General features: G+C 39.3%; 1 protein-coding gene across 9 annotated transcripts in view; it reads right to left on the minus strand.

Annotated features, from left to right (window-relative positions):
* Positions 1–25,072, minus strand: part of BMPR1B (bone morphogenetic protein receptor type 1B) — a 265,345-nt gene that overhangs the window by 179,879 nt on the left and 60,394 nt on the right. For 4 of the 9 annotated variants that reach the window (XM_083834577.1, XM_083834580.1, XM_083834574.1 and 1 more), the window contains exon 2: positions 24,203–24,273. The exons of 4 other annotated variants lie outside the window; for them this stretch is intronic. The gene's annotated coding sequence lies outside the window, so the exon portion shown is untranslated. Of the gene's footprint in view, positions 1–9,449; positions 10,233–10,324; positions 10,521–10,990; positions 11,030–24,202; positions 24,274–25,072 lie in introns of those variants that run through there. One more of the 9 variants, XM_083834575.1, reaches the window with a different exon arrangement.

The following is a 25,072-nucleotide window of genomic DNA, read 5'->3' on the forward strand; positions in this document are numbered from 1 at the left end:
CCTATCATGACCTTAGGCCTAGGACATATTCCTGCAGTTTTAACAGAGCAAGTCTCTTTTTTTCCCCCCCACAAGCATTTCAGGGCCTATTATAAGCAGCCAGAGCCGCCAACAATATTCATATTAAAATGCACATGCACAGAATGCCATCTCATGCTGGAACCCACTCAGCTGCAATCCTGCTACCCCGCAGGTTGATATATTCAAGCTTCAGCATTGCAGCATCTTGACATGCACTTTCTGAAGCTTCCCTTATATTGCAGTTAACAGATTTTAAATGTGTACAGATATTACACATGGTTATATCAACACCATTTCTGTAAAAACGTATGTGGTTTAGAATAAAGGCGACATTCGTTCGTCTACTAGTTTTATCCTTGATACCTTGGAAGAAATGATAGGCGCTTGGGTGGTAAACGTGAATTACTTGTGCTAGGACAAAGTCTTCTTCCTGCACAAAGAAGAGCAGCTATGGGAGCTATCCCACGCTATATAGTAAACAGAAGCACATCTGCTAACTCAGGAACAGGTTCCACGAGTGCTACGTATGAACAAAAACTTATCAGGGAGGGCAGGGACACTTCTACAGGGATGTGAAACTAAAGCAGAGACTACCTATGCAAGTCTGATGGTGCACCAGTTGAACTTGAGCATGCCTTCAAATGCCTCCTGAATATAGGAGGCATTTTTGGATTTTTTTCTTAAATCAAACTGAAAAGAGTAGTTCCTAAAGCTTGAAAATAGATTATTTAATTTTATTTTATTTTTTCTGGCATTTTACCGCAAACACTCATAAGACTGTTTTCAGGTTAAGAAAAACAAGCAAAGGGAAAATGCACAGGTTAGAGTTCGTTCTTGAAATTTAGCCCAGAATTGCTAAGTGTTAATCTCTGGAGGAAAAGCAAACTAATTCTGTAAGAGTGGCTCTGATTTGAGGCCATACAATCTGTTTCTCACATCTCTCAAAGATTACATATAGATCTTGACAATCTACCAATTGCACAAAATCCCATGAAGATTTTATTCATTAAACCTAATGATTCTAGCAAACTCTTCTCTTAATAAGCTTTTGAGAACATGTGCCAATAGCAGCACTCCTGAGCTGCAGACTTAACGTAGTTATGGCAGCTGAAACTTTGCTTTCCTCAAACATGAGCAAAACCAATACATTAGTATCTGCTTAGAAAAGAAAATGGGGACAGAAAATGGGACTTATTAACAGCTAATGTTTCTTAAAACAAAGTAAAATAGTTCAAGTACCCAATAATGTCACCAGTCACATTCTATGAACGTTTTGAAATAAAGGCTGCACATCACAGCTCATTTCCCACCTAATTTGTGTACACAGTTAGCAAGTCACAATTCCACATAACAGCCTCCATTTAGCATTCACACACTAAATGGAACATGATTTTTTTTTCTATTAAACTATCAGCATTATTTACTTATTTTTGCTCAAGGGGGTGAGGTGGGTGGAAAAGAGAAGAATGGTTTTGCTCTTTCTTCCCTAACCTCACTACTTAACCTTCTGCAAAACATACTACAACTTATTATGATTACTGCAGCATTAGGACAGGTATTAGAAGGGATGCTTCAGGAAGTTACACTAACAATTAAGCTACATACACAGGCAGAAATGCAAGGGACTTCAGTCATTGTGGGGCAGAACAGCTCTGCAGAGCATCCCCCACCTCCACCATTCCGGCTCTCTACCCAGGTGAGCCCTTCAGCTTCTCCTGCATGAAGCCCACTGTGGGTCCTCACTCTCTACCTTCCCCCAGCCTATGAAAATACAGAGCTTAAGACATGGCTCCTCACACTTCTATTTTTTTTCCCCTTCAAAAATACATTTGTCCACCTTGAAGGTTGCCTTTGTTTCCAGCTGCCCAGCAGGGGTAAACCCTTCTGTCCCTCTTGACTGAGCAGGGGACAAAGCACATGGACATGGTCCTGTCCAGCCTGCTGGCGGTGTCCCTGCTTGAACAGGGGGTTGGACCAGAAGACCTCCAGATGTCCCTTCCAACCTCAATCATTCTGTGAATGTGCCCCTTAGGTTGTAACTATGATGAAGGAACCGGCCAAAGCCCACCACAGCTAGATGTACTTGAGATTCCTTTCTCTTTGGGATAAAACCAGTAAGGAGCATCCACCTCCAACCCCAATGCCTGTGAAAAGGGCCAGACTCACAGGCAGCTGAACTCTACTTTTTCCTCCTGTCCATCACCATCCCCTACAAAATAAATAAATAAGTAAATAAAATAAAATAAAGCAAAGACAATGAAACACTACTTAAGCCAAGGGACGATCTTCAAGAAGTTGATCCTTGCCTGTAGTCATCTATCCTGCACCGAGTCTTTCCAGGTCAGTGGGGCTCTTGTGTAAGGAATTATACCCATGTAAGACACCAGCAGGATCAGTGTAAGATGCACAGCCACAAATGTCTTAAAAAGCTGTGTAATGGGGCCATCAGCAAGCTTCTCTAGGTCCAAAGAGGCAAGGTGAAGGACAGAGACAACGTCTAGCTAGGGCAGTCATGGGTCTTAAAAAAACACAAGCACAACAAGCAGTGAAAGGATTACATGGCCTGATCTAGCACCACACTAAGAATCAGCACCTTGTGAGGTAAGGAGTAGTGGGCTTCTGCCTTGCTGATAATTAGGGTTTCCTGAAAGCAAGAGCATGCCCCGGCACCAGACAGCACTTCCGCACTAAGCCCCATACATCTGGCATGAATTTACAGAGGTGCTGACCCATAAGGATGAAACGAACATCCGCCAAGCCCTACAGACCAACCCTTACCCCTTCTGTTCAAAAATATAATTCAAACTTTTTGCTTTCTCAAAAAGTATAACCATTTTTACACCTGATTTAAGAACTGCATAGATAAAAACTTTAAGTTTCACAAAATGATATACTTTCATGTAGTTATCTAGCAGTATATGTATTTATGGTCAAATTCCTCAGTCAGTGCAGAGATGAGTAAAGTGCCAGTCTTAGTAAAACAAAGGCGGGCTGTTAATATTAAACTGCTTCTTTCCAGATTAAGACACTTCTATTTTAAGACACTTTTTTGAAAACCCAAAAGCATAGAATTTTTGTATTATTACTACTTTCTATTACACCCAAGGCCCCATCATTCAAATTAAAGACAAATATTGTTATTCCAGTTCGCTGCTATTATACCGGCTGTTTTGCCCCCCATGATCACTGTCCTTTTTTTTTCCTTCTTTTTCCATCCTTTATGGTCACAGTGCAAAAATACACCATCAGTCCAGCTGACGTAAAATGCTGGAGCTGTACACAAAGCAAGCACTGAATTGGACCCGCAGGCCTGATCTCCCATACTGTAGTGCCTTTCTACGCTGGAGCGCGTAGCCCAGCCTGGAATGTTATGGTTGGATGCTGTACAGGTCTCCGAAAAAAAAAAAAAAAAAAAAAGTTGTTTTCATTCCCGATGTGTTTACATAAAGGCTCTAAAGAACACAACCTGCAGGTTATTTCTAACCCCTGCTCTGCCCACCAGCCACCTCCCCGAGCCATGCCCCAACCACGGCAGCCCACACGACAAGCCCCCGTGGTGACAACCTGCCATTCTCTGCAGCTGCTGCACTCCAACAGCTGGCAATAAATTACCAGGGCTGCACGCTCCCAGCCCTATTTGTCAGGGCTGCAGAAAGCGGGCAGAAATGGTTAATTGCATCTGAGCCCGACTGCACTGCCAGGGCAGTTTTTGTTACAGCATCATCATCTGGCGCTCAGGCAAAACTGGCCAACAACCCCATTTTTAGCTGGAGTAATGTTTGTAATGAATTAGCTGGTATTTATCTGACTCTAATATGGGTCATTGAACTTCACCCAGCTTTTCCTCGCAAAACAGTGCGAAGCACAAACTGGCAGTCTGCACTTACTTGAATGCTTGTACATCACTGCCGGCATCGCCGCAGACAGAGTGAAGAAGTACACTTCCTACCAGCACTCCTGGGGCAGGGACCATGATTTTGCATTGTTTTACAAGCACCCAGGGCATGGTGGAGGTCCTCAGGCAGCAGTTCAAAGCAGCACGGCAGCACAAATGATGAATAATATGAAAAAGGAAAACAATCCTTGTTTTCACATGCCCTGCCACAATGCTGTTTACTCAGCTAGGATAGCTAAATGTGCAGATTTAATTAGGACAGAAAGACTTACGCCAGCAGGTCTGCTGTCACTTCTGCTCATCACTTGGTGCACAATGCACAGAGCAAGGAAGCTGTTTTGGCCAACACTTCCAAAGATGTTCTTTAAATTTGGTACCTGTTACAACCCATAGACAAGCAGGTTGAATGGGATACCTGGTAGTAAGAGAGCCTTCACATCATGAGGTAGGGCACTGTCTCAGAGCAGCTTTCAGCTCTGAAATTCTGTCTTTCCCTCTCATTCTGAAGCTCCTGAATATGCAACCCGTGAAGACAGGTGGGCTTCTGGTAAAGGGATGGACAGCTGAGAAGTTCTTGTGTGTGGCATCTTTGCTCAAACGCCACATTCCATGTTCCGTGACTTTTGTTGCTTAGTTTTGTGTACTTTATAGAATTATTGAAGTGGCAGAAGTCAAATTTATTTCAAGTGCCTCCTCCTAAAGTCGTGAAAATAAATTTCTGATTTTATTGCCAACATCAAGAAATAAAATCAGGTCCCTCTGCAAGCACTGTCCTAGCACAGCATACATTTGTGGTTTGTTGTTGTTTCTTTTCATTTTAAAACTTTTTCCCCCTCTCCACATATTTGAATAGGACAAATCTGCATGGCTATTTAGATTTAACTTCCTCCAGCAGCACTTCCCAAGCTGACAGCCTCTCATCCTGAACAGCTACTGTCAACCTAACTGGAAGCCTGCGATCTTACAGTCACTGTGAGCACCACATCTTATGGGTAGTCATACAGACCCAACACATTCCCTGACCACTATATAAGCCTAGCATATGTGGCCACTCTAGCCATGGTCCCATATAGATCGATTCCTGACTAAATTAAGTATTCACACATATGACACCGGTAATTTGATTTTACATTAAAAAATGCTTCTTAAGAGGTATCTGTAACAGAAACCACTTTTCCAGAGCTTTTAGCTTTACTAAATGTTTATTTTTATGCTCCTAGTCCATTAATGCAGTGTCAAAGAACTACCTTGTGTTGCTCATATTACACACTGCTAACTTTTCATCTGAAATTCACGTTTAAGATTCTTAAACTGTGAAGCAATAATCAGTATATTTGCAAAAGCATCTTAAAAAAAAAAAGAAAGAAAGAAAGCTGCACAATGAGTCAGGTAGTCACCTATTCTTTCTTCATAATCACATCCTTCATAATATTTTTGGGCCAGAGGCAGCATATCTGGTTTTGGTGCAGAGTGTCATGTATATACTTGATATTATCTATGAACTTGAAGCAACAGTAACATCCCAAAAAAGGATTTAAATGTTTCAGTTTTCAGTGCTCCTTAACATGGGCACATAACTAATGCTGGGACAGAAATATCCCTTACTTTTGTCTCAGACTCCCAACAGCCATCTATCCCACGCACCCATTCCATCTCACTGCAGTCCTTACCTGCACCTTTACACGCTTCTCATGCACATTCATCTGTCCCAGAACACTGTGGGAAAGTTGTTTGATGAATCTCTCAAATTTTACACTGTCTGCAAGCAATAAACCTATTACTACTCTTCTGATAGCTAGTCCATGACAAATCTCCTGTTCATTATTATTTTTGGCTTGGGTCACAGCATTACTTGTGCATTGCTTCTTTTTACATGCTTATTAGGACCATGAACTGAGGAAGAAAACCCTTTCCTCAGCGGAAGACTCAAAATTGGAGAATGTCCTCAGAGAGAAAACTGCGGCTTTTATGAATCCTTCTAAAATTCAGGTCTTACGCTGCAAAAAGGAAAACAGAGGGATGAACTTGGCTACTACTTATCAAAAATTAGTTTGAAGATGTCAGCTTGTCTTCTGCAGGATATCCCATTTCATCCGTTCATCTAGGGAATGGCAGGACTGCAAGATTCGGCATTCTCACCTGGTAGGGTAAGGCCCGCTAGAAAGGCAGCAAGAAGGAACACTGACAAGATCAGAAAACCTTACTGTCTGCTGTGCAACCATTACGTCTGTGCAAACAAAGTTGATTTATGGTAGCATTTGTTTTTCTTCCTTCAGCACGATCCCTCACTTACATCCTACTTCAGCTCCATTAAAATCAAGCAGAAATTTCCTGCTAACTTCAACAGAAGGAGGATCAGGCTATTAATGATCTAGGCACCATAATGGGTACAAAAACTCCTGTAACTTGCATAAATTGAAGTACTTTTGCCAAGGAGCAATGAACACTCTAGAAACATCGAGTGAATCTCTTGTTTTATGCTCCTTTCCCCTTTTTATCTTACTCAGTCTTTCAGATACAACTCTGTACATAATCAAATCTAACTGGCTGCATCTTTACAAAACTTACATCGCCGTTTCGATATCAAAACCATTTTATTTCTAGCATGCTACAAAACACCTAAAACATTTCTTGTGCATAATGCAGGTAAAATAGAGCATATATGTGTTCTATGCCATAGAAAACAAGTACTGCTTGGACTTCACAGATTTAGGAAATGATTCAAGAACTGCTTATCTTCATGAAAATGCAATCTGTGTAATGCTGCCAAGGTCAGGAAGAATAGCTTTTGGGAGGAACTATGACTTTGTTAGATTTATACCAATAGCAGGGCTTTTGATTGTTTGTTTAAATAATTAAAAGCATTGATAGGTATTACCTATTCCTCATTTTAAAAACCTCTGTACTGGGGCAAACTTATAACATTTATTCTACACACCATATCAAGCTTGTTTCAGCATTTACTATATTATTACCAGCATGTTACTACAGTATGATCCACTCATTTGAACCGAGTGCCTTAGATGTATACACCATATAAAAGGTTTTTGGAAAAACAGAAGTGAATGTGTGTAGCATGCTTATTTTCTGCCTTCTTGTGCTTTTGTGTTGTTGTTTCATTTGTAAATCTTTCCTTTTCTGCACTTAACATGTTAGAATTCAGAATAGTAAGTTGCTACACTGATACAATTTGTCTGAAGGATTGACTTGTTGACTGTGGAACTACCGAAGATTCATGCCACTGTTGTGCTATCAAATGTGCTATTATCAAATCACAAATGACCAATATGTTTCCTACTATGCATTTTCCCCTCCTGCTCCAAGGACTCCCCTGAAAACAAGGGTAGAAAATTGTTAAAATTGCATAACCTGTTTCTACTTTTTTTCTTTTTAAATCAGGCTTTTTGAATTAAACAAAAAACGTTAGTTCTTCTGAAAACATGAAGTGTACCATTGAGATAAATCAGGGACATTTTGATGCAGATAGGGGGCAATCAGTTATTTTCAGGAGCTCAGGACCTGCTTTCTTCATGCACCAGAGGAGACAGGTACTGACAGAATACAAAGACTGAAGCAGTGTCAAGGTGAGGAGGTACTGTTTGTTGCATTGATCTGAACAGCTTTCAAAAAAACACTTGCTTTCCCACCCCCCATCAACCAGGACAATGCAACCTCTCAATACTGACACTGAAAAACTGAGCTCTGAGTAGAAAGTTATTTCAAAAAAACAGTGAAGAAAAGGGACTTTGACACCTTTGGAGGATTGTAGAGACTAAGGAGCTCTGTTTTACTTTGTTGGATTCTCATTGCTTCCTCCCTCATGCCACTGGCAAGAGCCTAATACAATAAAGACTATTGCGGGTAGAAAAAGCTAAGGTAAACTTGACAGGACTCAACTGGCACAGACTTCCAAGGTTCAGAGCAGTTCCACAAACCAACACCACGGCAGTGGTTACAGTCTCAAACTGATGCACATCATTGGGCACAGCTAAATTGAGATGATTGCAGCTCTACACAGGTAGCTTCCTGATAGTTCACTGCACAGCAGATCTTGCACCACCAGAAGAGGCTCAGATGAGCTAACCTGCTTTCAGAGCCTATCGTTTAGATAATGAAGATTTTTAGACATGCCTATGAATAGATGTCCTAAAAAGAAGATTGACATTTGTCTACTGGCTGAAATACCATCTTGAAAGCAGCTTTCCTTTAAAAAAGGTGCTGCCAATTCAACAAGAAACAATATTAGCATAAAATTTTAGTGTTTGGTTTTTGTTTGGTTTTAAACACCACATTGCTTTTTTGGATGGATACAAAACTTAACTGACTATCATACAATCTAGGCAATTCACCCTTCCTTGAAGCACCTCTGATTTTTGACAATACCCATTTGGACACTCCGATAGCTATCAATGACACTAGCAGTATTCTTTTTCTTGGCATGGCCAGAAAGCTTAATTATACCTCATGCCAAAGACCACTACAAGATTTAAGAATATAGCTATTGTAGAAACCTAGAACAGGAAGAAGCCTTAAAAAGGAGCAAGATGTTTTCCACTGGATTAAATGCCACCATGGCATAGGTCTATACATTAGGCATTCAGGGATGCAGATGCTTTAGATCTAACAAACTTTAAAACCAGTCATGCTATACGATTTGGTCCCCGACCCCTGAACATACTGAACATAACATTATCTCCAAGACCAATGCTTCACACTTTGGCTGTCTCTGGAAACTTTATAATCAAACTCTCACCTTCAGTATTTTGTTGCTATCCAGCTACAAAACTTTCTACCATCTCCTTGGATGTGTACATCAGATGCTTTGAAAACAAATCCCACCCATTTGTTTTGAGAACTTCAGTTAGCACGGCAGCTGTATAGTGGCTACTTTTTCTTCGCTGGCTCTGAAATAAATATCCAAAGCAAGAAATCTACATTTATCTTAACCAAGCTAGTAACAAGAAAATACAGTTATGTTTGGGAGCTCATTAGCAAAAAGCACAGACATACAGACATTCCCTTACACAAAACCTCTTTCACCAGCATCAGATATAGAATATTTTCTGCATTTGTCACCTTTCAGGTCTGAGTTTCCAGCACGCTCCTTGTTATACGCAATTAGCCCCATGCCAAGGCTTGGTACATTTCGTAATAAATCCCTGACCACATTCGCTTCAGGCTTGGCAGCTCTGGAAAGGCTCCATTCATCAGGGCAGCTCTGAGCCGCGGGAGTTACCACACCGTACCGCGCACTCGCTGAATTCCAGCACGCTGCAGATTTCAGCAGCCCTCCCTCCCTCCCTTCCCATTTCAAGCAGCCTGACATATGACTGTGATTAAGTAGGATAGGAAAAAGCCCCAATCAACTTTTCTCTTTTTCATCCCTCTTTCTACCTCTTTTCCCTTCAGACACCCCCTCCCCTTAAAAAAATAAATAAATAAATAAATAAATAAATCTCCCTTCTATCCCAGCATTGCATGTTAGTTAGCAATTGATGATTATTATTTTTCTGCCCTGTATTTAAAACAGTACCCATCTGTTACTTGCAGGATGGCTGTCTCTCCTTCTCAGATTTCTTCGGTTTCAGCTCAGCAGCCTCACCGGCTCCAGGCAGGAAAGCTCTTTGTGTGGCACCAGAGAAGATCGGCTGGACCAACAGCAGCAGGAGCCACCACTGGCCGTGAAGCCGTATGCTCACAGACAGAGCAAATAGAACAAGATTCACAGGTTTCCAGATGTCACCTTTCAGCCTCCGGTCCCCTCAATGACAACGGACCTGAGAGGCAACAGACGAGCCTCACTCATGGTAGCACAAATGAGAGGACAACTGGGAAAATAACCATCTCCACTGTGCGCCTAATGGGCTTAGTTTCTTCACCTTGCACTGAAAGCACCAGGGTCATCCATTTTTGGCATCCAAAAAAAGCCATTCAGAAGTGAGAAGAGCAATGGGTAAAGAGGCCTTAGTAGCAATATTGCAACTAGCCCTCAAATGAGCCTTTATTTTAATTAAGAAAGGGTAAAAAACCCTTCGTGTAACTCATTACCTTATGGAACAGAAGGGAACCCCAGCTGCTGCAATGGCAGTTCAGTGAAGGTCACCCATCCAACACCTTCTGGTAATGCCAGAGCACCTTTGTGTGTGCTTCAAGCCCCCTTTTCAGCTCCAACTATGCTTTCTCAAAGCTTCATCTTCTTTCTCAGAAGTTTTCATCCTTCTGCTTACAGAACCGCCACAGAAATCGCCAGGACACCGCTAAGCTGTGACACCTCTGTTGTCCCTCCTTGTCAGGCAAAATGCTGGCAAAACAACATCTAGAGGGAAAAAGTTAATGGCCAAAGAAAAGCTTAACTCAGACTACAGTCAGGATTCCAGAGACTGCATACAAGGGATAACGCTGTATTACCAGGACAAGTTTTCTACAGGTCTGTTCACTTCTGGAGTTCCTTCTTGCAGGACCCATCCTTCCCGGAGAGCCTTTTCTCCGGGAAGGCTAATCTTGCCAAAGACTGCATCCAAATTACAACATCCCCTTTTCAACGTGATAAAGTGTAAAGTTATGCCGCAGCTGGCTATACCTGAAGGCAAAACCTAATGAGAAACTAAAAGAGAAATTAAAACAGAAGTTTATCTAATTACTATCTTTGCCTTGTTAGCCTAGCCAAAACACTAACTTAAATATGCATCCTAATTTCATGTCATCACCTTGCTTGCCTGGAGCCACTGAAAAGTACCAGAATCCACAGTGAGATTTCCTGGCATTTCCCCTTCGTCTCTCCCCCCCATTTTTGACTGAACCCAAGACTTCAAAAAGAGTAAAACTGCCCATGTGCCCACAGCGAAATCAGACCTTCAAGTACAGTCCTCCTAGACAAACCACAGCAGGAAGAGAACATATTTGATCCATCTAAACCAAATCAAATGAAAAGCACATCTGACACTTCTAAACGTATCTAGCCTGTGGCTTTCCAGAAGCTGAGTGCCCCTACTGCTCGGGCAGTGCCTGCTCCTGCACCCCAGCTCAGCTCGCTAAAATGAGGACACGACTCCACCAGTCTGAGAACCTGATTACCTGTTTCCCAGGTTCCTGTCCACATCAACACAAAGACCCTCTCTGTTGGGATCAAAAGCTGGAAGCTCATTTAATAAGGCAACAATGCTAAATGTACACGTTACCTTGAAAGGTCTGCCAGGAGTTCTCACACACCTCTCCCTGACCACTCCATGGCCGTGTACACACAGCTCCAGGACACAACACACCACGTCAGCGCCCTCAAAAGCCCTTGGCAAGTACAGAGGGAGGTATATGAAGTTCTACCAAGCTACTGAAGGTATCCAGCAGACACGGGCTGTTGCTTTGTTAATAAAAATGAGAAAAAATGGAATCCGAGTTTCTGCAGCTTGCTCTTATCATCAGCTATTAGTCTTGTTTCTAAGTCTACCAAACTGTCACAGACGGCAGGGAAGGGGAGATGTTTTACACAAGTATGAATGGTACCAGCCTTACGAAGAGGCAGAAAGCTCGACTTTCCCTGAAAGTCCAATCCATCTGGTTTTACAAATACATACACTTAACTTTAATCTAAGCACTATTTACAAAAATACATACAGACATAAAAGAGCATAATAAATTAATAGCTCACAAGAGGCAACAATGACTAATGAGAGATCTTACTCTCCTTTCCAAAGAACTGGCTCAAGGGAACACGGCAGATAAAATTACCTAGGTTGACTCTCTGTGTTTCTGTTAAACACAAACTTTGGTATATTCTGAACTGTCTGTGTGATGTTTCCCAGCTGGAAGACATAAGATTTCCTAAACAATTCAGAACTTTAACGTGACCTTACAGCCGTCCTCTTCTTCCATTCAGCCAAGGGATATGCTTGTTAGTTTATACAGGGTTTATCTTATCCATCAAATTCCCCTGCTCGAACACTGATGTTGCCTACTTGTGGTCATACTGTCAATAGAGCCTGCAAAATCCTCTCCTATAATCTGACTCCTGTTTATGGACAACAGTCAGTAAAGCTGTAAAAAACAGTTATGCAAAACACTTCATGAGTAGTTAACTGCATGAATAAAAGGGTCCCAAGTAGACAAATATGCTCTACATGCATGTTTTAAATCTACATGCTTGGCCTGTATTTCTTTGATGAAAATTGTCACTGGTGATTATTTGGTGTTGCCAAATTTGTAAATATAAATGATGGCTGTTATCAGACTGTTATCTGATCAAGGGCTTCAAGTTCAGAGTCAAACCAAGACTACACTCTGAAATTCTTGACACTGCTGCAGCCTGTATGGAGAGCTTGCTTCCCATGTATTTATTGATAGCATGTTATAAAACTGGGATGTGAAAGCGCTGTTTTATCTCTAGGACAAATAAAACAGACTGGCATTTCACCAGAGCTTTCCACTTTCCACATCTCACGTCGAAGGGATCACTTACTAAAATCTGCTTAGGCTTTTCTCTGTTCACTGTACCCTGGACTGTAATGTGATTATACATGGAAGAAATGTGTGTACATATGCACGTGATTGAAACATGACAATTATTTTCTCCTCTCAATTTTACTCTTTCTCCCCAAATTACTAATTCCAACATATTTCTCAGGTGATCACCTTTTTTCTTAGAGCTGAACTGTTTTAATCATTCTGCATTCCACTTCAACAAACTTCACCAATCCCACTTCTACTACAAGCAGCCCACAAACTTACTGAAATTTGAAAACACTAATATTAAAATATGAAATGAAAGCAAAGAGAAAACTTTTAACCCTTTGTTAATTGCATTTCCTAATGTGCAATATTACTGCATCAACATCTGTTTTGAGGACGCAATTCCACAAACATGTACTTCATTAAGTTCAGTACTCCCTGTCCAATTATACACTAAGACATTTGTCTTTCACTGTGCTCAGCTACAAGTTCCATAGTCTGAGTTGCATTATACCATGACACCAGTTATATTAATAAATATATAAAATAAATATATAAAATATATATAAAAATAACAGATCATGCCACAGAATGCTGATCAATTCCCATTTAAATACAGTGTCATTTTAGCTTATACTGTAACTTCTGTCTATGAGAAATGATTAAATCACAAATAGACATGACAAGTAAGAGGACAAGTTTGGTGTTGTAGGAGAGGTTGTGAGAAGGGAGAAAAGAAAACTGCCCATCATTAAGAAGTGAGCATAACAATCCTTCCTGCAACAAGAGGAAAATATTCAAAACTGTACTCCGACAACTACTAGCTGTCAGATAAGTCTGATTTACTTCAATACTGTTCAAATATTTAATATTTATCAAATTAATATTTAGTCTGTAATAATAATAATCATAAGCTGTGGTTCACTGAAATGCTAATTGCAGTTTCCTGTTGCCCAGTACCCTACAATGGTAGGGAAGCCTCATAATACAGGAAAGCAGAACTGGTGCAAAGTCATTCGGATGCTACAAACACATTTTAAAAATTTTGAAAAAGTAATTTTATCTTGGTAGAGTTTATGCCAGATCAGGTATCATCCTTCTTCCTGCAGCTGGTACAAGGCTGCTATAAATACCTCATTGTGTGATCTGGAAAAGCCGACAAAAATGTGAATCAATTCTTATATCTGCCCTGGTTCAAATTCATGTTGCTTGTGGCCATGTGGCTGGGCACAGATGTATTGACAAATACTGATGACATAGACTAAGTGTACAGATGCTGCTCAACTCTTTTTACCACCAAATGTTCAGTTACCAATACCTGGGATCAACACAATCAATTCCATGTGTGAAAGTGGGATTTTCAGCTATAATATTCACAGAATGGTTAAGGTTGCCCTCTGGTCCAAACCCCCTGCTTAAGTAGAGCCACCCAGAGCAGGCTGCCCAGGACCACATCCAGGAGGCTTTTTAAGACCTCCAAGGAGGGAGACACCAAAAGCTCTTGGGGCAACCCTTGCCAGTGCTCCGTCACCCGCACAGCACAGAAGTACTGCCTGGTGTTCAGGGGGAGGTTCTTGTGTTCCAGTTTTCAAGATGGAGCCAGGCTCTTTTCAGTCCTGGATAATAATAACTGAAAAATTAAAAACATTTTGACATTACACGATTAACATCTTTTGGCTAGCGTTAAAGTCTTTGAGCCAATGGGAAATTTCCAATTGACTTCAGTGGTGTGTGGATTGGGCTTTTAACCTCCTACCTGTAGCTCATTCAGCTCCAGCTTAGACTTGACAAAATCCTGCCAACTTCACTGTGTCACTTCATAATAAACCGTGCTTTAACTGAAGCTAACTGAAAGCTGGAGCTTTTGATGAGTGTTTGCAATTACAATTTCATTTCCCTTCGTCCACTGCACACACAAGTGCCGTAAATCTCTATCATTTTAAATAAGGATTTCAAGGGTAATTTTGGCAGCCAAATAGGAGCATGCATCATGTTTGAAGTACTGTATAATCCTTTTCTCTCCCTCTCTCTTTTTTCTTTTTTTCTTTTTTTTTTTTTTAAATCTGTTGGTCACAAATCTCAAAGCCTCGAACAAGCTCAATGCTCACCTATCTCAGATGACATTTTAATTGTAGCTTTTAACTGCACATAGACTATAGACTAATGGAAGAAAATTGAATAGGAAGTTCTTTGAGTATACATTCAGATGGTGTCTTTACTAAGAATTTCCTTTGCACTACTGAACTTTATACGAATGTGACATCTACAAATACGGTTAAATGCAACTGGAAGAAAAACCTTTAAAAATAAACTTAATGGATTTCAGAGTTTTTTGAAAATTTATTTGCAGCTTTATAAGCGTTTAAAATCCACATATAATTTCATAATTCATAGCAGTATGGAAACAGCTTCCTAGGTCTCTGTTTCTGCCACCTCCAATTGCCTAATGTTTTTTTTATTTTGTCCTAAGATCCAGAGAGTGCATTTTTTTGTGTATCTTTTTATTATCAGAGCTAGAAATTGTCATAGGAATGGCTGGTGGTTTGATTTTTTTCCTCTCCTTTCAGCCATCAACAAATTTATTCTCTGACAGCCAACGTTATGACCCTCATAAAAGATGTTCTCTAGGTGGTCTTTATACACAAAGTCTTACTGACAGTATTTACATTTGTGAAAACATTTTAAAAGCACCAAACGATGGTCATGCAAAAAGGGAACCAGAATTCCCACACTTAGCAGCTGTATGAAACTAAAAGGAAGTGAGAAATGGCCCAGAGGCTCTCTCTGCATGGTACCACGTTTGTTAAGGTCCTTCCTTCTTTTCCTTTGTAGCAGTAGCATTTAGTGTAATTCTTCATATGCCTATGAACACTAGAAATACACGCTGAATAACTGTATCCATAGGCTTTGTTTGTTTGCTGCTGTTTTAAAAATGTAAGGCTTTGTTTTGAGATTTGCATCACTGCTGCTGCCTTGAGGCTACAAGCAGTTTCTTTCACCATTGACAAAACAGATGACACTGTTGTTGTGCCCTTGCAATAATCATCATATTAAAATTTTTATTGCAAATGATGACATTTATAATAAACATAAGTGGCTAAATGCAGCCAAAAAACCATTCAAGTCAAAAAAGTAGGAATTACTTGTTAAGGTAGGCAGATATAATAAAGGCTATAAAGACTATACGGAACATTAATTCCCATTTATCAAAGTCAATATTCAAAAAATGTAAGCTCAACACCTAAACACAAAAACTCCTAGGCAGCTTAGAGGCATAAAAAAATGAAATCCAAATAAAATAGGAAGGCACACTCTGCAGGTAACATACAGAACATTACATGCATAAATATTTTAGCATTAAAATTACAGAAAGCATGTACAAATACTTGGATAACTATTTAAAGCAAAATACCAATTTGAAGATGAAGGCAATTGAGGATTTTGATGTCCAGTTATCAGTAACATTCTTTTTCAGAGAAAAGTGGTGAAACTGCATTTACTTTCTAAAACTTCACTGAAACTACACCTCATACATCTTGTTGCAAAGGCTGAAAGGCAGACCTTTAGGAACTGAAACTGCAACATTATGCTCATAGCATGTAACCATCTAAACTAACAGAAAAATAACACAATAAAGGAGAATTCCAGCAATGGTGCTCAGCCACCCACTGCCATCAGAGGGTGTCTTTCTGCTGACCTTGGTGAGGATGTGGCACGTGTAAGCCCCTGCTGCAGGCAGTTCTCAAACTTAAGAGGCAAACTCGAAACCTGCACTCCACAATTTAAAACACACATTTGCTGATGGGAAATGTAAATATGAAGGCATACCTATTAGAGCAGAGAACAGTAAGAGCGATGACTCGTACTTCTGTCTAAAGACTAAGGTTTGGAATCACATTTTAGACTATGCTGGAAACTCAACTGCCAGTATTAAAATGTGAATGTTGTAGATCAGTACAAAATAACTCCATGCAGAAGCCTGACTTGAATACTTAAAATAATTTCTCTTCTTAACCCACTACATTATTCCCATTGGGGAAATATTTCTTCACTTAATAAGAAAGTTAAAAATCAAAAATCAAAAAGTTAAAATTTTTCACTGAAGCTATAAATCCGGTATTTTATTTATTTATTTATTTTTACAAAAAAAAAAAAAAAAGTGATGATAATGTTAAGAAAGTTATCTAGAACTCAGTGAAAAAATCTAACTGCATTTTACAATAGTCTACAAAGCCTAAAAATACTGTAAGTCAGTGTGAGTTCTCCAGACTGAAAGACTAGAATATAAATGTGAACTTAAGAAACTCATTCATTCCCAAAAGATTCGTGATCACTTTATACCAGAAATTAAGGAAATTGCCATAAGGTCTGGTATCTTAAAAAAAGCACACACAGCACTTAATACAGTTTGGGTTTTTGTTTGTTTTTGCTTTGTAATTTAAGTTACCTTGGCTTCCCAACTATAATATCCTGTTTTGAGCAGGAATTGAAATTTTAAAAGTTCATATGCAGTTATAGTCCTAAATCCCACTACCTCTATTGAAAAATTAGTGTTTAATTCTACAAGACCTTTTGAAAAACATCTAGAAATAAAGATTTAAGTATTTACACCAGATGCATTAGATTTCAAATATGGCTGAATAACTTATTCCAGAATTGTACAAAGTAAGGCACTTGAATCTAAAACATGATGCACTGCCTGATGAAGGATTAGTTATTTGATCCTAAAAAAATCAACCCAGGGAATGCAAAAAGTCTGGTTGTTTCCTAGCTGTACTTAAACGTCTCACAAAGCATTTAGGAAAGGTTTTGTATCTGCACTACAGAAATTAGCTGCAAACTAGAGAATAACCACACCAAAATCAGCTTTTTCCTCCCCAAAGTTGATACTTGTCTCAAAATCAGGAAACAGAGTAATACAAAAAGATGAACACAGATTTATTTAACGAGTACCTTAAAGAATTGAAGCAGGCTGAAGTTCACCATTCAGGACTCATTACAGCCAAACACTCATACTATTTGTTTAATTTTTGCTAGTTAAAGAAGTAAATACTAATTAGCCAATAAAAGCTTACTGTTCTCCGCCAATGCTTTTGGGATATGTTTGCTATCTGTAAGTTGTATTGATATTGCTAGTACTATTTTAAAAAGGCAACACCATATTATACCTTGTATAAGAAACACCCAAGGGCTGCAGGGCATTGTCATTGTCAAATATTTGTTTCCTCTCAAGCCATGCCAAAATACCTGTCAAAGAACTGGTGTGAGTCACCAAACGTGTGAATCTGGTCATTAAAAACAAACTTTCTGTATAATTTCTAAACATCTTTACAGATTTACATACAGGCTAATATTACGAACTTCATTTTGACTTATTTGTACATGGTGCCCTTTCTGCATTCTGACAGCAGTCACTTGCTCAAGCCATTGAAACTGGAGAGAAAAAGGGAAAAAAAAAATGTTCAAGTGGTATTCCTGTCCCTTCAGAACAAGCAATCCATCAGCATTAAAACAAGAAATCCCTTTCTCAGGAGCAGTCTATCCTCCAGCAGCATCTTAATCAAATATGATTTTGTTCTGAATTCCTTAAGTCTGAACAACTGAGTTTTGTTTTTTGTTTTTGTTTTTTTTTCTTCTGGAAATTAAGCTATATTAATGACTAATACCACCACCAAAACAACCCCCTCAGCCCCCGGTTCCTTAGTCTCTCTTAAGGACAGTCAGAAAGCCACAAAAGACAGACAGAGCACTCCATGGCTTTTAAACAAATACTACCACATTTTAAACACGTGCATGTTTGCAAAAGCTCTAAGCCTCTATTGCTCAAACCACTTGTGGTTTCTCAGTACTTCTTTTTTGAATGATTGTGTCTTTATAAAATAAACATGTTTGAGACTAAATTACTTGCGTGTCTGTTGGGAATAATTATAAAATTAGCTTGTTCTAATTTACACTTGTGGGTTTTAAAAACATACCATAGCAAGTCTCCTGGTGAAACCAAAGTCTGACATGTCAAACATGGTTTAGATCATGTACGTGGACTTTGATTTTCTCAGTGCAGTAGTCTGATCTCTACAGAAGGCTTAATCCTTTTTTTTATTATTTTTTTTTGGGGGGGGGGCATAATTCAGCAAATAAGTATTCCCATTTGTTGGTCTCTACAGACACTTGTGTTCATTCAACATGCCAATAGGTTGTGCAATATATTATGCAAATAATAGAACTGCAGACATACAGCAGTGATTATCAACATGTGGTATCTTCAAGCTGAGTTTCAATAGTTGACAGTATGCTGCTCAGCCATAACACATCAGAATTTTGGCTGCTGAATACCTCAGTGTGCCAAACACACGATGGAAGGATGTGCTACAGTTCCAAATACATTCCCTAAGAATGTATTTGAAGACTAGCTAGCACTACTCAGGACAGCAACATGTGATTTATTTTTAACTGTGTCCTTCAGTCCCACTGATTTCAATGATCTAAGCTACATTTTCCAGGAAGAGAAATCAGCACATTATCACAATGCTTCTACTGTACTATCTTGGCACAGGACGTTAAATTTTTGTGCATTAGGTAGTTGTTGCTAGAGATAATTTCCAGGGAACTGTGGTGATCAGCTTATTTCCAAATGCTTTTTGCTATTCTAGTAGACAACAGCAGTTGACACGGTCAGTATTTTAATACTGATATTCCAGGATTCAGCTAAAACAGGCTTAGTCAACAATAATCAGGTTAGACAGATCAAAGTCTTACTCAGCTTCCTCCTCTTTTGCCTTCATCTTGCCACTCATCACCTTTTCAGCAATGTACTTGCAACTGCATGGACCCACATGACATGCATCCGTAATGAAAATTGCTCGTTGTTCCAAAGGACATCACAGGCTTGTTTCCATTCCCAGTGGCAAGAACAACTTGTCAGGCCTCCTACAGTTTGCCTTTTTTATCCAAGGCCAGGAAGACAAACCATACTTTCTGTACCAAGATAAGGTGGTTTTAGATCCTGTGTTTACATCCTGCTTTTGATCCCTCAAGGTTGCAAAGGTTAAGTTATCCTGCCCTTGCCACCACAATTTTTTTTTTTAACCTTATTTCCAAATTTATCTTCTCATGAAATACCCGAACAAGCTTTTTGTTTTAGATCACATGGAAGCTAATGCTTTGGACAGCAACTTTTCCATGTATAGTGTGGGTTCCCTGCAATATACCTCCAGAGACTCTCATTCCCAACCTGCCCCAAGCTTTAGTTCTTCCAGGTCTAGTAATAAGTTCTACCAACAACCCCCTCCATCTTCCTCTTTCCTTCCGTTGCTTAAAAAAAAAAAAAAAAAAAAAAAAAAAAAACATCCTGAGTCCCACATTCTCCTGGAGTTAGGGTGGTCCTTCCCAAATCCTGCACCTCACCTGTCAGTGGTGAATACCACCCTGTCACCTACAAGCTTCTTTCTTGCACTCCCTTCACTGACTCCTGTCCCGCCCCCCTTCCTCACTAGCTCAAATTAAACATTCCTCTCTTCATACAAGAGAAGAGGATGAGAGAAAGTTTGTGCATGGGTAAGAAGGGAAAACTCCAGATTCAAGTCTTCCCAGGGCATCTCCTGCCTTCCAGGGTACCTCCTGCACCTACCATTTTAAAATGTCTGTACTAGTCGTTGTTATGTACACACATACATACACACATACCAAGGTATGTGTGTATATATGCACATAGAGGTGGACACATGTAGATATTCATATATATATGCACACACATATAGACATAGGCACACACATGTATATGTAGCAGAACATGAACACACACCCTTGCATTTAAATGACTGTGCAGAGTACAAAGCACCCCAGCCTTTACTGGCACTTTTTACCTCCTTCATAGCGTATTTTTTCCAGTGCATTCTTGGGACTTAATTCATTCTCTAGCTCAATATAAAAGACAACAGAAAACATGGTATTTGACAGTCTGAACTACACATGGCGTACTTCACCAGCACAATTTTTCAAGTGCACTTGAGTTTACCTTGTGGGTATTATAGAGAATAAGTAACCTGTTCCACTCCATTCATTAATCTGCACTCCTTCCCCATCCTCTTCTCCTGTGCTAATTGACTTTCAGACACAAAAGAATCAGCTACAATGTGAGAAAGGTGTATTTTAACCAAATATATTCCTCAGCACATATTTTATATTATTCACATTTCCAAGCTGAAAGTGGCTTAGCAGTGAACTACTTACGATATGGAACAGGAAAGTAACAGGGTGTTCTCTTGCATAATTTTCCACACAAATCAGCCTTGCTCCATTGATATTTGCCCTACGTTACAACATGCAGCTAAGTCATACATTAATAAACTGAAAGTTATGAGAACAGCTACTGAAGTATGGTCCCTAGCCACAGGATGCTGCATGCTTCACCAATTCAGCAACTCCACTGCCATCTATATACAGTACTAGAAACAGAAATGGCACTTCTTACGTTTCAGTTCACCTTAAATGGAAGAGTTGCTGTAAATCTTTTGAACAGCAGGTACTGTCCATTTCAGAGGTCTGGCTTTATATTTTGATAGTTAGATTACAATCAATAAATGGAAAAATCCAAAATAAACAAGTCAAGAAAATGTCTAACTTCCTGGAAAGTCAGGCTCCCCCAGTAAAACAAACATTTGAGCAGTGTCAAAGATCTGTTCATGTTTAAGGAAAACAACCACCCTATTTTCCTTGCTTCATTTGTGACATAATGCTTATTCCTGCATTTTGTTTCCAAAAACATCACAAAGAAGGTCAAGCTCCTTTGAGGCAAATATTATTATTGGGGATAGCCTTTGCTTTCTGACACAGCCCCATTCAGTGAGAAGAATAAGCAGAACAAGCATGTGCTCTGCTGTAAAACACACCAGTCTGAAGATTGTTGCTGCCCCAAGGAGTTCTTGATTTCAGAAGGGGGTCAGGGAAGAAAGAATTAAAACACACATGGGAGGATTGCCGGGTTTGGACTTAAAATATGTTACAATGGAAAAAAACACTGTCATATGTTGGGGTAGGGAAAGACAGAAGGTGAAGGGACCCGAGATACCGTGCCAGTCTATGACATTGACGTGGACTACTCACAGAAGAAAGCACAATCTCATTTGCAGCCTGCTTACATCTCCAGTTTTCAAAGCACATGTCCTGTACTCATACAAATGAGAGTTAAAAACTTTCAGTGTATAATGTAGAAGTATATAATGCTGAAAATAAAGCTAAATTAAGACAACACTTAAGGGCAGTCTTTTTGTAGCAGACTAGGATGGAAGGTAGGGGACAGTTAATGTATTTTTCTTCATGAAGGCTGCAGCCATTGTGTGAGTATTTAACCTGACAGAGTAGTTACAGTGTGGGGAAGTGAGAGAGCTCAAACTACAATGTGCTTTTTTTTTTTTTTTTTTTTCCCCAGCGACAGCATTAAGTGATTCTACCCTGCATAGCTTAAGTTCCTCCCACAGCTCTACACAACCACTGATTCATCACAGACAGGAACCAAATCTGTCACTGATTACATTTGGGAATTTCTGTCATTAAGTATAATTTTTAAGCCCTACTGTGTACTGATAAACTCCGAGCATGAACTCCCAGCTCCTCCACTCCCACGGAGTAACCAAGCCCAAGCAAAGTGCTGCTGATCTCTTGCACAGGCTGCTCTGTGTACCCACTGGGAACCACGCGTCCCAAAGACTTTAGACATACTTAATTTTTCCAAACAGAGAAAGAAGTGCAGTGAGTTGGATCTTGCCTATTACATATATCACTGGGCAATGTTTAATGGATGCTCAAGAAGCATGGAGTAATCTCTGAGGAGGAATAACTTTGGTTCAGTGCTCAAAAACTGCAAGAGCATGCTGTTTCACTACAGGTTTGGGCTTTACACAGCAAAAGCCTTACAATGAAAAGAAAGGTACTTGACTAACAAATGAACACGTTAGATAAAGTACCACTAATTATTTAAAGGTATCGATTTAAATGAGTTCTCCAGTGTGGGGAGGAAGAAAAAAAAAGCAGACTCAATTACATCCTAACCCAGTAAATCCTCATTTCCTTCAACATGGCTTTGCCAGAATGAGATTAAGCTCAGGGCATATTAATTTATCTGTAAATTATTATTAATACATTTTCATGTATGTTAGCATGGCAATTTTTCCCCCTGCATCTTTAGCGATCTAACAGTGGAACAGATTCCTTTACTGAGAGCCCATGAGTCCTCCCAACAGATGTACCATTTCAACAGGAGTATTTCTCTCTCCTTTCATGATTGATTCAGAATTCACCCAACAGCAATTTAGCCTTTGAGATTATACACGCTGAGTAAACAAAAAGACGAGACAAAATGTGAGCATTCAAAATGAGGGGCAACAGCTTCACAAGCTGCAAGGGACTAGAAGGACACTTGCACCAAGGTACATTAGGAGGATTTTACTGAACTTAAAGGATTTTTTTTTTTTAATTTTATTTTTTTGCATTTAGGACGGAATAAGTGATCAAAGCTAAAGCCCAGGCTCAGAAGCTAGTCAAAGAACTCGAAAGAACATTTTTATGCCAACAATAAATTCATTGTATATTTTGCTAAGCCAGAAGCCAACGCAACTCTTAATGTCTACCCACCTATATGACCTTAAGGGTACAAATATGATTACAGCTCTCTTATACCCTGAAGTTGCAGGCTATAGTACAGTAAGCATCTGTAAACTGATAGAACTGCATTCATACATAGTGACATGATTATGCTGCTTTACTGCTAAAAATGGTATAACACTCTCTTAAGAGTATCTCCAAATTTAAAGCTACACAGGCACAAAACCAAAAGTCTGACCTCATCAAAACGCATTACTGCTTGCAATTAGAGTTTGCAGCCTCTGTCAGATAAAAAATGGTACACAAATAGAAATTGTATCAGATTTGTTCAACCTACCCACATCGCACTGCATGAAGGACACACAGATGGCTGATCTGCTGCACATATGGTCATTGTTAAACCAAACCAACCCAAGTCTTTGCAGTTGTCACAATGAAACCTACCTACAGATACTTTCAAAATTTGCCAAAAGGAGATAAGGAAAGCCAATAGTTTCATGCTAATTTCAAAATTTGCAGTTAAGAAGTCAATACTAATTTTCACACTACACTTTCAAATATTTTACAGGTTTTAATTTAACTCACATTCTGTATGTAAATAGTTATAACAAGTCAGACATTTTAGCACAACAGGAAGCAAGGGCCATTGGGGAAAACATCTCAGAGAAGACTTTCAGATTTGTATCCCCTTCTGTCTCCTATTTATGGTAAGTAGAAGTGGGATAGGCATTTGCTGCTTACTTTTGAAGGCATATCTCAATTAAAATAGGTCTTAAGATCCTTAGCAGATCATGTCAAAGCTCTGTGCTCTCATACAGCAATACAGAGCCGTAAATACAGCACCAGGCAAGTCTGTACATTTTTCTGAAGTAACAGCATGGGCAGAACTTTTTTTTTTTTTTTAAAAAGACCTCTTACTGAATGTGTAAGTATGATGGAGAGCTCTTGGGCAGGCCATTTCAATGGCATATGGAAAATGTCACAAGTTCCAACAGTAGAACAAATTGCTGTCCACTTTGTCATGTTGATCTACATGTACTTGCTTATCTTCAGAGCTTTTACTGATACCTGTGCTAGAATTACACATTCCATTCCCAATACAGGTTATGTTATCACATACTGAACTTACTACAAAGCTCAGAACTTGAAAAAAAACACAGAATAAACAAACCCTCCATTGACAAACTTTCTATGAGCTCATAATAATGAACAGTGTCTTATCTTTATCAACAGATGCTGTCTTACCCTTATCAAGAAAAGCTGAAACGTCCCTTTCTCCTATTCAGTTTCCAAGAACAAAAGAAATCAACTCCACCCTGTGGGCAAAGAACATTTTTTAAATGATTAGCAATATTCTGAAAGAAAGTTTAATTCATTACAAAACAATATAGACCTTCCAATTCTGTCATGAAATTCAGGTTAAAATATTGTACCTGGAAAAAAGACCAATGACGGCATATAATTTTGTATTTACTACACGATTTCAACAAGTTACATGGTAAATGCTCCTATGAACAGCAGTGCACTGGTAATGAAATATTCAGCAACACTATTTCATGAGGAAAACTATACTTTTATGAATTATATCAGCTTCCAAAATAAACTGGCACCACTGCAACCCCCATGCAATCTTTGACCACACAGGTTTCCATCGCATCTTAACAGAGGCCATGGAAGAAGGAAATGTGATACACACTATTAAAAATACTAGATGTCCTAATAATTCACATCCTTGATACACTAAGGACCATCCCTCCTGTCTGTTGTAATACATATACAAACCCAAACACTTCAATGGGAGTAGGCTAGAACATGGATGTCAACAGATGTTATATAATTTAATGTGAGCTTAACAGTGAAAACTATTTTGTTAGAAGCAAAAGAAAATAAAGAAAATGGAGCAGCAGCTACAAAAGGATGCTGAAGGTGGTAAGTATACACCTCATTCTTGTACTGTAAGGGAAAACAATTTCACGGACTGAACAAAGGCACAAGAGCACAGAGGCGAGGAGAAACAGGAGGACAAGAGCTTTTGCTTCTTCCACAAACCTCTTTAATTAACCACTCCATTATCACACTAGAATGCAAAGCAGAAATTATTCATTTAGACAGCTT

This window comes from Anser anser, assembly GCF_964211835.1.
Source record: "Anser anser genome assembly, chromosome: 4".
NCBI lineage: Eukaryota > Metazoa > Chordata > Aves > Anseriformes > Anatidae > Anser > Anser anser.